Source organism: Pogona vitticeps, chromosome 3 (genome assembly GCF_051106095.1).
Source record: "Pogona vitticeps strain Pit_001003342236 chromosome 3, PviZW2.1, whole genome shotgun sequence".
NCBI lineage: Eukaryota > Metazoa > Chordata > Lepidosauria > Squamata > Agamidae > Pogona > Pogona vitticeps.
In genome coordinates this window covers 69,486,663-69,502,524 of record NC_135785.1, presented here as the reverse complement: position 1 = coordinate 69,502,524, position 15,862 = coordinate 69,486,663, and the positions used below count along the sequence as shown (strand labels likewise).

Here is a 15,862-nt window from a genome sequence, read left to right as displayed (position 1 = left end):
TAACACATATTGTTCCTTTGCAGTCTCCTTTAATCATGTCACTGCTTACAGATGGTCTTTACGGTATCACAACTCCCCAACCCCCCTTTTCCACTCTTGCTTTATTTTCTGTTTTCTGTCTCTTGCTTACAACACGTTTACAAAACCAGACTTCAAAAGAATTGAACATCGAATATATGTAAACAAATATTGCACATGTGAATTGCAACCATACACCACCAAGGATCCCTCTAAGGCAGGGGTCTCAAACTCAAATTACCTGGGGGCCACTGGAGGCAGAGTCTGGGTGAAGCTGGGCCACATCAGATTTTCCACCAAGTGGAGCAAGAGCCTGAGGAAGCCGCCCAGGAGTTTCCTTAGCCTGGCTGGGGCTCCGAGGAGGGGGGGTGCGAGCCCTCGTTGCCGGCCAGGACCCCCTCCAGCTCCTTCTTCACTACCACCACCATCACCAGCAGGTCGAAGAAGCAGAGAAGGGAGGGAGCACCGGCGACCGCCTAGCAGGGGGGTAGGACGGCATGACATAATTTTTTAAAAAGCCTCACAGAATCACCTTGCCAAAGGAGAAAATCCCCCATTGATACCTGCGAAATTAAAAAGAACAGGGTGGGGGCCCCACAGGTGCACGCACGCACACACGCACACGGAGGTCCAGCAACCTTCCTCTGAGGGCCCCCCCTCAAAAAAAGGCACACTCAGGTGGGCTGGCTGGCAGGCTGCAGTTCTGGATGGAGGGTGCAAGAGGCACTGTTCTGGGGGAGAGGCAGCAAGCGAGGCGAGGCTTTTTTTTACTCTTGACAGCAGAGGACGGGTGGGCGTTTCAGGGGGTGCAGGCAAGGCAGGGGCATCAAACTATCATCCAGCGGGCCTCAGATGGCCCCCGGGCCACATGTTTGAGACCCCTGCTCTAAGGTGTGTGCCTGCATGTGTGACTCTCCTCCCTCCGCACAGCTTTCCTCTTCTGTGCAGCCCCTTTGGTTCCAGTCATGATGGATCCCAGTGTTTGTCTGTGTGGGGGGGGCAGGGTAGAAGGCAGAGTCCCATGTGCATGCAGGGGAAAAGTTGTGCATGAGGGAAACAGAGCGCCCCCGCCCAAGCAGGTCCAAAAATTAGAGGGTATGTTGTAGACCCTGTAGAGGGTATGTTGTATCTGAAAGCTGGGCATGAATATTCTATTGTGTGAACCTATATTTTAACTCATACCTGATTATCTTAAGAAGTGGACTTGTCCATTAAAGGTCACATTAAAGTATAACAGTTCGTCTTTAAGGTACTACAGTGTTTTTTTTTCTTCTGTCCTTTTAATTATTATTTTTTCCTTTGGGTTCTGCCTGATATGCTTGCACAGACGAAAACAGCTTCCTCTTCTAAAACTGATGATGACTCCTCACCATTCATGCAAAATAAAAAATGAGGTGGGAAGGTGGGCTCTTCCACCAGGCCCTGCTTTTTCCTCACTGTGCCTCCTCCATGTCCCTTTTAAGAACTGCATACCTTTAGGCAAGGGCTGCCTTTGAAAAATCTAACTGCATGCAAGCTACTCCAAGTGCCTTCTTTGGCAAAGGAATTGGGGTGGGGCGGGGGGAGGGAATGCTATAAACAAACAAACAAACAAACAGATATTTGACTTTTGAAGACAACCTTCTGAATACTTTGTCTTCTGTAGCCTATAAGCATTAATCATTATGCATGGCCAAAATACAGTGGCGCCTCGTTTAGCGATGTTAATTCGTTCCGAAAAAATCGCTGCTAAGCGATTTCATCGCTAAGCGAAACACGGTTTCCCATTGAAATGCATTGAAAACCAGATAATCCATTCCAATAGGAACAAATTGCCGTCCTTAAGCAAAAATCGCCATAGGAAACATTGCTAAGTGAAACGCGGTTCCCCAATTGAAATGCCTTGAAACCTATTCAATGCATCTCAATGGGGGAAAAATACAACAACAAATTAAAAAAGAGTCAGAACAAAGTCAAATTTGGTTAACAAAGGGTTTATTAAGTGCACTTTATGATTTCAAACATTTTAAACAGTAAACTTTAACTTTATAAATAACAGAAAAACATTTAAAAAACAGCAAACATGAGGCTGTTTAAACCATCGTTAAGCGAAACAGGGGACCCAAATATTTTTTTAATTATAATTTTTTATTTATCTAAGGATACAAAAGGCAAAAAAAGGGGGGTGAAGGGAAAGGAAGGGATTAGGGTTGGGGAGGATATCAGAACACATAATATGCCATCATCCAATCAAATCATATTGCAAGGAAACAATTCTACTTTCAGCTCTTTTTTTTTTGTAGTTCATTTGCCCACTTACTATCCACTTACAACTTTATTTTAGTTTGCATCTATGTTATTCCGACACTGTCTGAGACCCATCTCCATTTGTATGTTATACAATGCGGCAGGAAAACAGGAGTACTTATTCAGCCCCATCATGAAGCTAATAGAATGGATTCTAGGCTATGTTGGGTTCTGTAGCTGCACAAGACTCTGGTGCATTCCTGTAGGTTCTTATGTGGGACATGGAATGGAAAGATTCTCTGTAGCAAGGATCCAAACAGGCATTATAATGAGGCATCTTTGGAAATGGAGCTTTCTTAAGACTTTTTTTTTTCTTTTAAATCTAGCACATTCTTTTTTAAGTGGCCCTTGGGAAATAAACAACTCCCATTCTTGGCAAGCTAACTGCAGACACAGCAGTTTCGACTTTCAAATTGCAAAGCTACGTCTCACCTGGTGAAAGATCCATGTTACCAATATTCACAGGTGGTGATGTACACATGGGTTTTATGCTACCTTGTGCAGGGGACTATCTTCTTCAGAGGAGTTTTAGTTGACCACGCCAAGCAGTGTCCTTTAAATTGATTGTCCAACGAACGGGAGGGACATTATCTTCGACTACCCATCTCCACATAATATTTATTTAATTAGTTAATACTCAACCTTTGTTCCAAGGTGGCTTAGGAAAAAAAGTAAAATAATAATAATAAAACAGAAAAAATGCAATAAACTACAATGACTGAAATCCTGTAGCTTTAACTTAACTCTGTGTAAGCCTGATGATGTCATCAGCTGTGAGAATTTTTCAAACATTCCAGTCCCTCCTCCCAAAAGCTCTAAGGATCTCTAAATCCTTTTCAGTGGGGGAAGGTATTGGGGGCACAGGATAAGAGGGTTGGGGTGGAGTATTTAATTTTCAAAAATCATGGCCTTTGGAAAAATCATCCCATTAGCAGCAATTTTTAGAAATTAAAAGCTTCCCCCCATTTATTCCCCCATTCCATGGTCCCCAACCATGGGGACCTTCCAGAGTAATCAGAACATTTTAATTTCAAAACAAAACCACTGCAGCTGATAATATCATCAGCTTCCCACAGTTTAAGCTAAAGCTATAGGATTTCACTCACCATTTTTAAAAGCTAGATATTACAGACTGAAACTACAGAATAAAAATAATTTAAAAACACATTTTAAAATATATGGAATATATTTTTCCCATTAAAACCCCTTCCTTAGCAGTCATTTACCTACCCAAAATCTACCTGAATGGAAAGATCTTTGCCTGCTGGTGCTAGGTCAGCCTAGTTTTGCCATGGAAAGACAGAACTTTGAGAACAACTGAGAAGGGTCTGCCTTGTGTCCTTATAAGGATAAGAAAGGCCTCCCCTGATCAACTGGAGAGGCTCAAATGGGGGATATCATCCATCAGGTAGGGTAGACACAAGCTATTTACAACTTTATAAATGCAAACCAGTGCCCTGAATTGTGCCTAGAAATGGATATGTAGCCAGTGAACATGTTGTAACAAAGAATTTCTGTTCTCTCTATAACTTCCTCCGGGCAGCAAAGGAAGACTCAGATGGCGCACCTTGCTGTATTTATTTATTTATTTATTTATTGCATTTATACGCCGCTCATCGAGTTAATTGACTGTGCAAATAGAATGAAATGAAGGCATGGGCCTATCATATACATGTAGCTGTGACCTCTCAGTGCCATGAAGTGTCATGGAAGTACTCTGAAAACCTGTAAAATAACAGTGGTATAATTAAAGCTTTGAGTGAATTTCTCTGTTTTTGTATAACACCTGGGTGGGCATTTTACCCCCAACCCACGCACCCAAGACAGGAGAGGGTATCTTCTTTGAATTCATTTAACCACCAGTTAAAAAAAAATTTCAAAATTCTTCTTGCTCACAATTTTGGATAATATCCTTACCATTCAAAACAGTCTTTTAAACAGCCACAAGAAAACTGCCCTTTGAACTACTTGCTCTGCATTAGATCATTGCATTGCTTTACCTTCAGGGTTTTCTTTACCTGTTCAAGGAGGTGCATCACAGGTTGATGTAAGATGAAATGATCAATGAGTCCTGGAAAATAACTGGACTGGTGCTTCAGGTATGCAGATTTAAATGGAAACGAGTGGCCTATGAACAACTCAAAGCTAGCCGGTAAGCCTCTCTTTGCCTATGTAGCACCCTGGAATTCTTTTTTTTTTTTTTTTACTTGCTTGTGTACGCAAGTGGCTGTGCCATGGCTTTGGTCAAATCTTTAGCAATAACGCAAGCTTTAGCAATAAGTTCCCCCTCTTCTTGTTTTCATTGGCTCCAGCCAGACTGAGCAACTGAGAACATGTCATAAGGCTGGTGTTTTTACAATGCAAGATATAGTCTGGAAGAGATGGAAAAGGTTACAAAAGTTCTGTTCATGTTCTTTCAAAGATGTTTGCTTTAGAGGTTTTTTTTTTTTTAAAAAAAAACAATTATTAATTGAGGAGATTGGCAAAATGGTAGACCTTTAGCTTGCTTAGGCAAACTAGAAGTGGGAATTTGATAGGATCTTTGTGGTACAAACTGACATAGGTCAGCAAAATACTGCCTCACACTGTTGCTCCTCCAGAATGCAATATTTTGTAGATTCCTTCACGTCTGGCAGACCTAAGCCTCACTGTGCCCAAAAGAATGTTTATGGATCTGATTGCAATAAATCTTGGAGTGGTTTAAAAAATGGTCCTAGGAATGTCAGAGCTTGGAAAGTTACTTTTTTTGGACTGCATCTCCTGTAACTTCTTATGCTGGCTGAGAGATTTTAGGACTTGTAATGCAAAAAAAGTAACTTTCCAGGCTCTGCTCTTTGTACTCTACAGCAGTGGTCCCCAACCTTGGGCCTCCAGATGTTCTTGGACTACAATTCCCTCTGCTGGCCAGGATTTCTGGGAGTTGAAGTCCAAGAACATCTGGAGGCCCAAGGTTGGGGACCACTGCTCTACAGGACCTGATAGTAGCTTTCAGCTATTTACAACCCAACCTGTGAAAGGTGTAAAAGAAATTAGCTTGTAACTCAACCAAGTTAGATGTTCCCTCCATTTTCAGCTTATTATTCATTTAGAAACAACTACTGGGCGTTATGGTACCCTGTTTCCCTGAAAATAAGACCTAACCTGAAATAAGCCCTAGTATGATTTTTCAAGATGTTTGTAATATAAGCCGTACCCCCCAAAATAAGCCCCAGTTAAGTGAAACCCCACCCTCCATCGTTGTGCAGCAACCAGAAGAAGACATGACTATATTTGAATAAATGTAGATTGTTGTACATGAAAAAAATGAAAATGTCCCCTGAAAATATGCCCTAATGTGTTTTTTGGAGCAAAAATTAATATAAGATCCTGTCTTATTTTTGGGGAAACACGGTATTTTAAAAATGCTTCAATCTTACATATTTCATATATGTCTGCTTGAAAGCTACTGTGAACAACATTTGGGAATGTCGGATATGTAGTGCTAAATAAATATGAGAACCTGACACCTTTTGAGGTATGGAAGCACACAGAGAGCAGACGGGAAGGTTTACTGTGAGGTGAAGTGTGAACAGGTGTGCTTGCAGTGAGAGGTAAACAGCAGTATGGGGGTAAAGAGCAGTATGTGGGAAGCTAAGATTCAGAGGACAGAAAGGTTGTGTTTCAGCTTGTATTTACTGAGTCACATAACCAGCTTTTGAACAGTTCATTTTAATACAGTGGTGCCCTGCATGACGATGATAATCCGTTCCATAGAAATCACTGTTTAGCGAAATCATCGTCTTGCGAAAACCGTTTCCCCATTGGAATGCATTGAAACCCGTTTAATACATTCCAATGGGGAAAATTGTTGTTTTGCGAAGATCACCCATAGGGCAGCCATTTTGCGAAGTGCCAATCAGCTGTTAAAATGGCTGTCCTGCAAAGCATTGGTTCTGAAAACCTAGGGAAGCCATTTTGCGAAGCCACCGATCAGCTGTAAAAATCGCCGTCTTGCGAAAAATCGGTACATGAAGCATGGACCAAATCATCGTCCAGCGAAAATCACCCATTGGAATAACTGTTTTGCGAATCGCTGTGTCACAAATGTTGCAAAATGTGAGCTATTCCCCTATCTGATCACATCCTAATTTCAAGTATAAGTTCCAGAAGGGACTGGAATTGTGATTTGTAGCCATCCTTGAACAATCTTCTGACCAGTTTTTCAAACAGGAGCAGAAACTACTAGAATTGTTCTCAGGCTGCATGTGAATGGAGCAATTCTTATTTGTTTGTGGGTTAATTACAGCAAACCTACGGAAATCTCCTATCATGAGCAGGTTTTGCAGAGTAATGGCTGCAGCCTCTTTTTCTAGGTCAATCTATGTCATGTTTGGTCTTCCTCTTTTCCTAGTACTTTCAGTTTTCCTATTAGTGTTGTATTTTCCTGTAACTTTTGTCTTTGTATAATATGCCCTAAAAACAATAACCTCAGTCTAGTCATTTCAGCATCTGCTGGAATCCACTTATTCATCGTTCAGGCCTTATTTAAACATATAATATATTTTAGAGCTTTTTCTAAAAAGTCCCAAACTAAACCTGGAACTTTGGGATTTCTCCCATGGCAGCTACATCCTTTTAATGCCTGCAAATGGCTCCCCTTCAAGGGCTAGCAACACAAGCCTTGGCAAAACAAACAAACAAAAGACCCCAAACAAAAAGCTCTTTTCTTCCCACTGTAAGCCCTTTGCATCTTTACTGCCAATAAAAACAAGATACTGAAAAACTGTGCCAATGGCAGACCTCCCTCAATATAACTCCTGTGATTATTGAGCTGAAAGAAGAAATTCTTCATACTTCTTTTTAGTATGCAGGAGAGGCAGGGTTTCTTGTGAGCGTAATTTTCCTGCATAGTAGTTTTAATAGCGGCTTCATGTTTTCAAATGATTTCCTATGACTGGGCTTTTCCCCCCTCTGTGAGATATGGTAAGGAGGGTGGAAAATATGTATTTTCATTGGAAATATTATTGAGCCTCTTTTTTTTCTAAATTGGGGATGGGGAAAAAGTTAGCTGAGGAGTGGAATATTTTTGTAGGCTCACTTTACTGCCTGCTATATATTATTTGTCTTACCTAATCTTGATCTCAAGTAGCAGTTTGCCAGTCCCACCACTTTAATCAGTGTGTGCGCTCCAGTGTGAGGTTCTTCTGTTTCTCTTTTCTTTCACTCAAGTGTGCTTCTGTATATAATCATGGAATGCTTTGGAAGTCTCAAACACTTCACGAGGGGCCCCTCTCACTAAGATCCTGACATGAAAGTTGGCCTTTTCATTAAGCCAAAGCTCTGCCCGCTTCATCCCTGTTAGAACCCAGTCTTCTTGAGTTGGCTGTTTGGCAACGCACACTGCTCCTGAGATGTGAAGATAGCTTAATAATAGAATTTCCTGCAGTGCTGGACTTACATACCCTGAAATCCTAGAGAGAGTCAAGGAAATCTGCATTAGAATACATTGTTTGGAACAGGTTTGTGCACTGTGGGGGTATACAAAATGTAACGGAAACTAAAAGTGTCAGGCGTCTAATCCAATGTGGAGTCTGTTTAATCTCTTTCAAAAGAGGTCTTAAGAACTCCCAGTGTCTTCATTGCCTGATTCTTTGTGATGGATTAGTAAAGGGTATGAGAATAGTGCACAGGCAGGATGTGATAGCTGAATCAAGCATCATTCCAACATCTCAGCACTCCTTCTCCGCCCCCCCTCCCCTGCCTAGACTGCAGCAACTTAACTACTGTTCAGGTTGATTAACACAGAGAATTGTGCTTTTCTTAAAAGGCAGACATGGGAGACTTCAAGAAAATGTATCTATCATTGGTGGTTTTTAAATGGTAACTACAAATAACTTCAAAGAAGGGTTTTGTAGCTTCTTGGGCATGTCAAATAATAAAAGAGTGATAACTATATACAGTACTTGGGCCTCTTTTTAATGCACACAGACCAACATGTTCAGAACACGGCCAAAGAGCCCGAAAAACCCAGAACAACCATTAGATCCCAGCCGTGAAAGCCTTCACGAATAAATATATATTGTAGTTTAAAAAAATAAAAGAAGAGAAAAATTCAGAAACAGAAAGAAATTGCACCTGTGACATGTTTCATGAATGATTAAACTGTCTATTGAATTTACAAAATGAGGCTGGGGAGTGCACTTTTGCAAAATATAAGCGAAAGGTATATAAAATATTATATTGTAGGCTCAAAGCTGTTGCAGAAAAAAAATGTTAAGGCACCTACAAATTCCCTTGGAAATGGAAAGTTAAGGAATTTGCCTTAACAACTACACGGGTAAACAGGTACTGCAATATGTAATTTCTACACAATCTATACAGTCTTACATATTTTGACTGATAACTTCACATCCATATATCTTTACTCCTTGTCTTGGCCCCATAGCCCTTATCCACTTCTTCCACTTGGATACTGCCATGAATCCCTGTACTAAAAGATGAGTAAGATGGATGAATGGATAAATGGATGAATGAATGACCTCACAATTTCACCCCTAAAATGTGGTCTCTTTAGTCATATGGGACTTCCTTTGTAGCATTTAAACTGGTTTTTTTTTTTTTTTGGACCACCACCTCCTCTGGTTAGTGGTACTATTACTGTATTTGGAAGAAAGCATACTCAAAGCTGTGGATAGAACATATCCCATCTTTGCTTCCTATCAGGCAGAGAGAGTCCATGGGCCACCCTTATTCTGATAATTATGTGACCATGTGCATCACAATTTAATTTCTCCGTATTCTAATGAATTTTTTTATGATAAAATTATTCAATATTCTTCTTTCCCTATTACCTTCATCCCCTTCATGTATTGCTGCCTTGTCGTGGCAAAGGGGCTTGAGTAATTCAGAGAAGCTATGGGCTATGCCGTACAGGGACACCAAAATGGACAGGTCATAGTGGAGAGTTCTGACTAAACGCGATCTACCTGGAGAAGGAACTGGCAATGCCACTCCAGTATCTTTGCCAAGAAAACTCCATGAACAGAAACAAAAGGCTATAAGATATGACACTGGAAGATGAGCCCCTCAGGTTGGAAGGCATCCAACATGCTACTGAGGAAGAGTGGAGGACAAGTACAAGTAGCTCCAGAGCTAATGAAGTTGTTGGGCCAAAGCCGAAAGGACTCTCAGCTGTGGACGTGCCTGGAAGTGAAAGGAAAGTCCAATGCTGCAAAGAAAAATACTGTGTTGGAACCTGGAATGTAAGATCTATGAACCTTGGTAAGCTGGATGTGGTAAAACAGGAAATGGCAAGAATAAACATTGACACCCTGGGCGTCAGTGAACTAAAATGGACGGGAATGGGCAAATTCAATTCAGATGATTATCATATCTACTATTGTGGGCAAGAATCCCGTAGAAGGAATGGAATAGCTTTCATAGTCAACAAAAGAGTGGGAAAAGCTGTATTGGGATACAATCTCAAAAATGATAGAATGATTTCAATACGAATCCAAGGCAGACCTTTCAACATCACAGTCATCCAAGTTTATGCACCAACCACCAATGCTGAAGAGGCTGAAATTGACCAATTCCATGAAGACTTACAACACCTTCTAGAACTTACACCAAAGAAAGATATTCTTGTCATTATAGGGGACTGGAGTGCTAAAGTAGGGAGTCAAGAAATAAAAGGAACAACAAGTAAGTTTGGCCTTGGAGTTCAAAACAAAGCAAAGGCTAATGGTCATCACAAACACTCTTTTCCCACAACAAAAGAGGCGACTCTACACATGGACATCACCAGATGGGCAATACCGAAATCAGATTGATTATATTCTCTGCAGCCAAAGATGGAGAAGCTCTATACAGTCAGCAAAAACAAGACCTGCAGCTGATTGTAGCTCTGATCATCAGCTTCTCATAGCAAAACTCAAGCTTAAACTGAAGAAAGTAGGAAAAACCACTGGGCTAGTCAGGTATAATCTAAACCAAATCCCTTATGAATACACAATGGAAGTGAGGAACAGATTTAAGGAACTAGATCTGGTGGACAGAGTGCCTGAAGAACTTTGGATAGAGGCTCGTAATATTGTACAGGAGGGAGCAACAAAAGCCATCCCAAAGAAAAGGAAATGCAAAAAAAGCAAAGTGGCTGTCCAACGAGGCCTTACAAATAGCAGAGAAGAGGAGGGAAACAAAATGCAAGGGAGATAGGGAAAGTTACAGAAAATTGAATGCAGACTTCCAATAAATAGCAAGGAGAAACAAGAGGTTCTTCTTAAATGAACAGTGCAAAGAAATAGAGGAAAATAATAGAAAGGGAAAAACCAGAGATCTGTTCAAGAAAACTGGAGATATTAAAGGAACATTTTGTGCAAAGATGGACATAATAAAGGACAAAAATGGCAAGGACCTCACAGAAGCAGAAGACATCAAGAAGACGTGGCAAGAATACACAGAGGAATTATACCAGAAAGATTTGGATATCCCAGACAACCCAGATAATGTGATTGCTGACCTTGAGCCAGACATCCTGGAGAGTGAAGTCAAGTGGGCCTTAGAAAGCATGGCTAACAGCAAGGCCAGTGGAGGTGATGGCATTCCAGTTGAATTATTTAAAAAAAGATGATGCTGTTGAGGTGCTGCACTCCATATGCCAGCAAGCTTGGAAAACTCAACAGTGGCCAGAGGATTGGGAAAAATCAGTCTATATCCCAATCCCAAAGAAAGGCAGCACCAAAGAGTGCTCTAACTACCATACAATTGCACTCATTTCACACGCTAGCGAGGTTATACTCAAAATCCTACAAGGTAGGCTTCAGCAGTATGTGCACCGAGAACTCCCAGAAGTACAAGCTGGATTTCGAAGGGGCAGAGGAACTAGAGACCAAATTGCTAACATGTGCTGGATTATAGAGAATGCCAGAGAGTTCCTGAAAAAACATCTACTTCTGCTTCATTAACTATGCAAAGGCCTTTGACTGCATGGACCACAAGAAACTATGGCAAGTCCTTCAAGAAATGGCAGTGCCTGACAAGCTTATATATCTCCTGAGAAATCTAAATGTGGGACAGGAAGCAACACTTAGAACTGGATATGGAACAACTGATTGGTTCAAAACTGGGAAAGGAGTACAAGGCTGTATATTGTCTCCCTGCTTATTTAACTTATATGCAGAATACATCATGCAAAAGGTAGGACTTGATGAATCCCAAGCTGAATTAAGACTGCCCAGCGAAATATCAACAACCTCCAATATGCAGATGATACCGCTCTGATGGCAGATAGTGAGGAGGAATTAAAGAACCTCTTAATGAGGGTGAAAGAGGAGAGTGCAAAAAATCGTCTGAAGCTCAACATAAAAAAAAACTAAGATCATGGCCACTGAGTCCCCTCAGTTCCTGTCAAATAGAAGGAAAAGATATGGAGGCAGTGACAGATTGTATATTATGTGAGCTCTATGATCACTACAGATGGTGACAGGAGCCCTGAAATTAAAAGTTGCCTGTTTCTTGGGAGGAAAGCAATGACAAACCTCAACAGCATCTTAAAAAGCAGAGACATCACATTGCTGACAAATGTCTACGTAGTCAAAGATACGGTTTTTCCTGTAGTGATGTATGGAAGCGAGAGCTGGACCATAAAGAAAGCTGACAGCCGAAGAATTGATGCTTTTGAATTGTGGTGGTGGAGGAGACTCTTGAGAGTCCCCTGGACTGCAAGAACAAACCTATCCATTCTAATGGAAATCAACCCTGAGTCCTCACTGGAAGGACAGATTCTGAAGCTGAGTATGGCGGAATGCCCATCTCCCACCTGTCAGTCATGTGAAGCTCTAGAGTGAGAGCCAATGATAGGACAGGAGAGCGGAGTCAGGGGGACAGTTGGAGACAGAGAGAGAAGGAGAGAGGAGGTTTTGAAGGTTGATGAGAGAGACTGGAAACTCGGTGCAGTTGGTTGATGTGTTAAAGAATAGTTAAAGGATAGAAGTATAATAAAATAGATAGTCATCAGATCTTATTCCAGTGATTGATGTGAAGTAATACAAATAAACGTGTTTAATATCCAAGTTGAATGCAACACAATAAAACATCTATAAACCTACTTATGTGATTCAACAGCCAAATAATAAATAATCATTTATATTTGACAACACGTGTCTATGCAACATTACTGGTAAAGTGTGGATAAAGATCCACTGGTGGCAGTTGGTGAAAGGAGAAATAAGCAAGTCGTGTCCAAAGGTGGACCTGGGTTTGAGGGAAACAAACTAGGGACACTGAGGGTGCATGACACTGAGGCTCCAATACTTTGGCCATCTCATGAGAAGAGAAGAAGAAGGTAATAGTAAACCACTTCTGAGTGTTCTCTACCAGGCAAACCCTTAAAAAAAAGGTTCACCGTAAATCAGAATTTACTTGATTGCATATGATGATGATTATTAACTACTCTGTAAACTCTAGACTGCTCTAAGGCATCATATGTTATCTTAGAATGCCCATACACTAAACAGCATTGGGATTTTTTAAAAAGGTACAATCAAGTAAGAGAAGACTCCCTGGAAAAGCCCCTGATGTTGGGAAAGTGTGACGGCAAGAGGAGAAGGGGACGACAGAGGACAAGATGGCTATACAGTGTAATCAAAGCTACCAACATGAATTTGACCAAACTCTGGAGGCAGTGGAAGACAGGATGGTCTGGCATGCTCTGGTCCATGGGGTCACGAAGAGTCGGACATGACTAAATGACTAAACAACAACAACTACCTTCATCTTTTCCTACTGTTATTGTCTAGGTATTTTATCTGTAAACTTTGCTGACATTTTGCCCACAACTGTTTTTTTCCCTTCACTCCCACCCCCATATTGACATGCATTAATATTACATTGTCACTGAAAAACTGAAATTACAACGGAAATTTATAATTTTGGAGTCTAATGCTAACTCAGGAAAATAGCTTGAACTGTCCACCAAGATTTACTTTAGCTCTGAGGTTCCGTTTTATATCACTTTTGCATGTAAGTGGGTCAGCTTGTAGGTTAACGTGCTAAGATAAAACTTTTGAGCATGTAATTTCCAGTATCCTTTTTGAAAAAAGAGCACATCACTTAAAAAGTTTCAATATTTATTTCCCTCCCCCTTTCCATCACTTACCCAACCTACCTCCTTTCATACAGTCATTTTTTTCTCTTTTTTCTTCACATTACCCTTCATTTGTTTCTGTCCCTGTAATGTTTTTTCATATGGGAATCATTCTGTGAACTCATCAAAACCCATAAATATTGTGAAAAAAATACTAAGGAATTTCAGTGGATGGTGGTAAAGCTGAATCCCCTTTCAGCCCAGTGTTTCAATCTTTGCCCTGGCCATGATATGAAGGAATAACAGTAGAACACCGTGTACATATTAACCAAATGCTAAAATATGTACGTAAATACTCCTACAAAAGTTTTAAAACCACAACACTGCTTATAAAACTAGTATTGTCTCCTTCCTTGTTGGCATCAGAAAGATTGCTAATGCCAATTCTGGCTTTGCTGCTTTCCAGCCACTCTACTTTGAAAAAATAATATTTTTTTTCTGCATCTTTCCAGAATACTTGTCATTTTGGATCTCTGTTGTATTAGAACAAAATTCCTTTCCTTTTCTGTGGTAGAGATATGCTTAGATTTTTTTGTCTTTATCCACTAAACCTCTAGAGCTTTTGCTTAGTCATCATATCTACTGATTTTCTTCAATTAATATAAGTCAAGGGGTTTGCTTTGCACCTATGTAAGAGGTGGAAAAGTTGCATAAATAAACATTTTCTTCATTAAACTTCAGTCCTTTCAGTGTCTGCCTCTTTGCAGCTGCCTCTATAAAGAAATAATGCAATGCTGCTAGTGTATTCCAGTCCCTTTCAAAAGGATACAATTCTATTTAACCACACAGCTGCTCTACTAGAACACAGAGGAGCACAGTAGTGGGCTTGTTAAGCCAATTAACACCTAATTAATTGTTTTCTGTTTAGCAAAACAGAGTTGAGTTCAACAGGTGTCTAGAAAATCAACCTGCCTGAACAGGAGCCCAAAGTCCCCCCCCGCCCCGATGTCTGAGCAACAATGAAATAAAGGAGAGCTGTAAATATCTCCACTGAATACTCAGCAGGAGAAATCAAACTAGTCATTGTTGGAATGAGCTGAGTTCTTCTGTCCAACCTACTGGTTGAGATCCTTTAGAACTTGTATTTCCCATTTATTTTCTGTCCTTTCCTTGCCCAATAGGAGATAGACAATGGGCTTATCTGTTTCAAAACTGTTCTCTTTCTTCTTTCTTCACTTTTAGGACTTATTGGGAGATGGCACAGCTGGGGTTAACAATGCCTAACTACAGTTAGATTCTCATCTGAACATGTGTACACTGTGTGAACACTATTAACTTATTGCAGACCAAGGTCTCAGCAAAATTCTTGGAGAAAAAAGGTTGAGCCCTCTCCTGCCCACCATCACATTCTCCACATGGGGAATGACTATGCAAGAAGACTTCTGCTTCCAAACAATCAATAACTCTGGAAAGCTGGGGTCCTTGTTCACATGGCAAACTTACACATGAGCAGCAACCCCTCCTCTTCAAACAGGTTGCTGTCCACAGGCAGGAAGCAATGATGGAGATGGCTGGGACTAGTCATTTCTCTGTCAGTATGTGGCTGAAAACCTGTTTAAGTACCAACTGGATAGAACTAAATTCAGGGTAACATGTAAACACCACCATAATCTATGGGTTACTGCAAATCCATATTTCCTCCCTGTACAATGTTATCTCTTTGACCATGCAGATATTTCGGTGCTGTTTGCCTGAGATAGGAGACATGCAAATTAAGCTGTACTCTCTGTTGACCAATCTGAAAGCAAAAGCAGGCTACTCTGCCCAATGTGGATTAAGGAAAGCCGGTTAGGGTAAGCAGGCTGTCTTTTCTTCTTAATGGAGCTCTACTTTTAATGATGTGTTAACTGTATTGTCTAGTTTGGCCTCACAATAGGACATCTCTCGGGCCAATGGTGTCCCCACTGACCCATCGTGGGTGACACCCCTCTGAAAATGTGTGTGCTTTTCCTGATTAGCAGGCGGGTGGATAAGAGAATGGAAAAGGGTCCTCCACCTTACCAGAAATGTTCTAGATAGGAAAATCACTACAGTATTTTGTAAAGTCTCCAGGAGTTATAACTCTACTTTTTATAGGTTTGTTCTTGTCTGGGAGGGTCTGAGGAATGCAAAAATGGATTAAGTCATGTGGCCCATTGTCTACATGCTGCCCATTCCTAGTGTACTACATTGAAAGGTGACTCTGAGACAAAAGCATAAAGAACCGAAGCAGGACCTATGTCTCTATGTAGGCACATGAATACAACCAACAAAGATGTCAAGAGTAGTTAGTAATCATAGCCCAGTCAAGTCTAAGCACTCCTTTGACATGGAATATGGTAAGTCTCTTTGAAAATACATGGCTGGAAAACTCAGTGGTTTAGATATTTGGCTGCAGAGCCAGAGGTTGGGAATTCGATTCCTTACTGTGCCTCCTTCAAGAAGAGCCAACCT

The 15,862-nt window shown here is 40.8% G+C and overlaps 1 long non-coding RNA gene across 1 annotated transcript in view; it reads right to left on the bottom strand.

Moving 5' to 3' along the window:
- Window positions 1–1,278: 1,278 nt before the first annotated feature.
- Window positions 1,279–15,862, bottom strand: part of LOC144588384 (uncharacterized) — a 47,374-nt gene continuing 32,790 nt past the window's right edge. The window contains exon 2 of the long non-coding RNA XR_013543918.1: window positions 1,279–15,862. This exon is cut by the window's right edge and continues 20,094 nt beyond it. This is a non-coding gene — a long non-coding RNA (uncharacterized LOC144588384).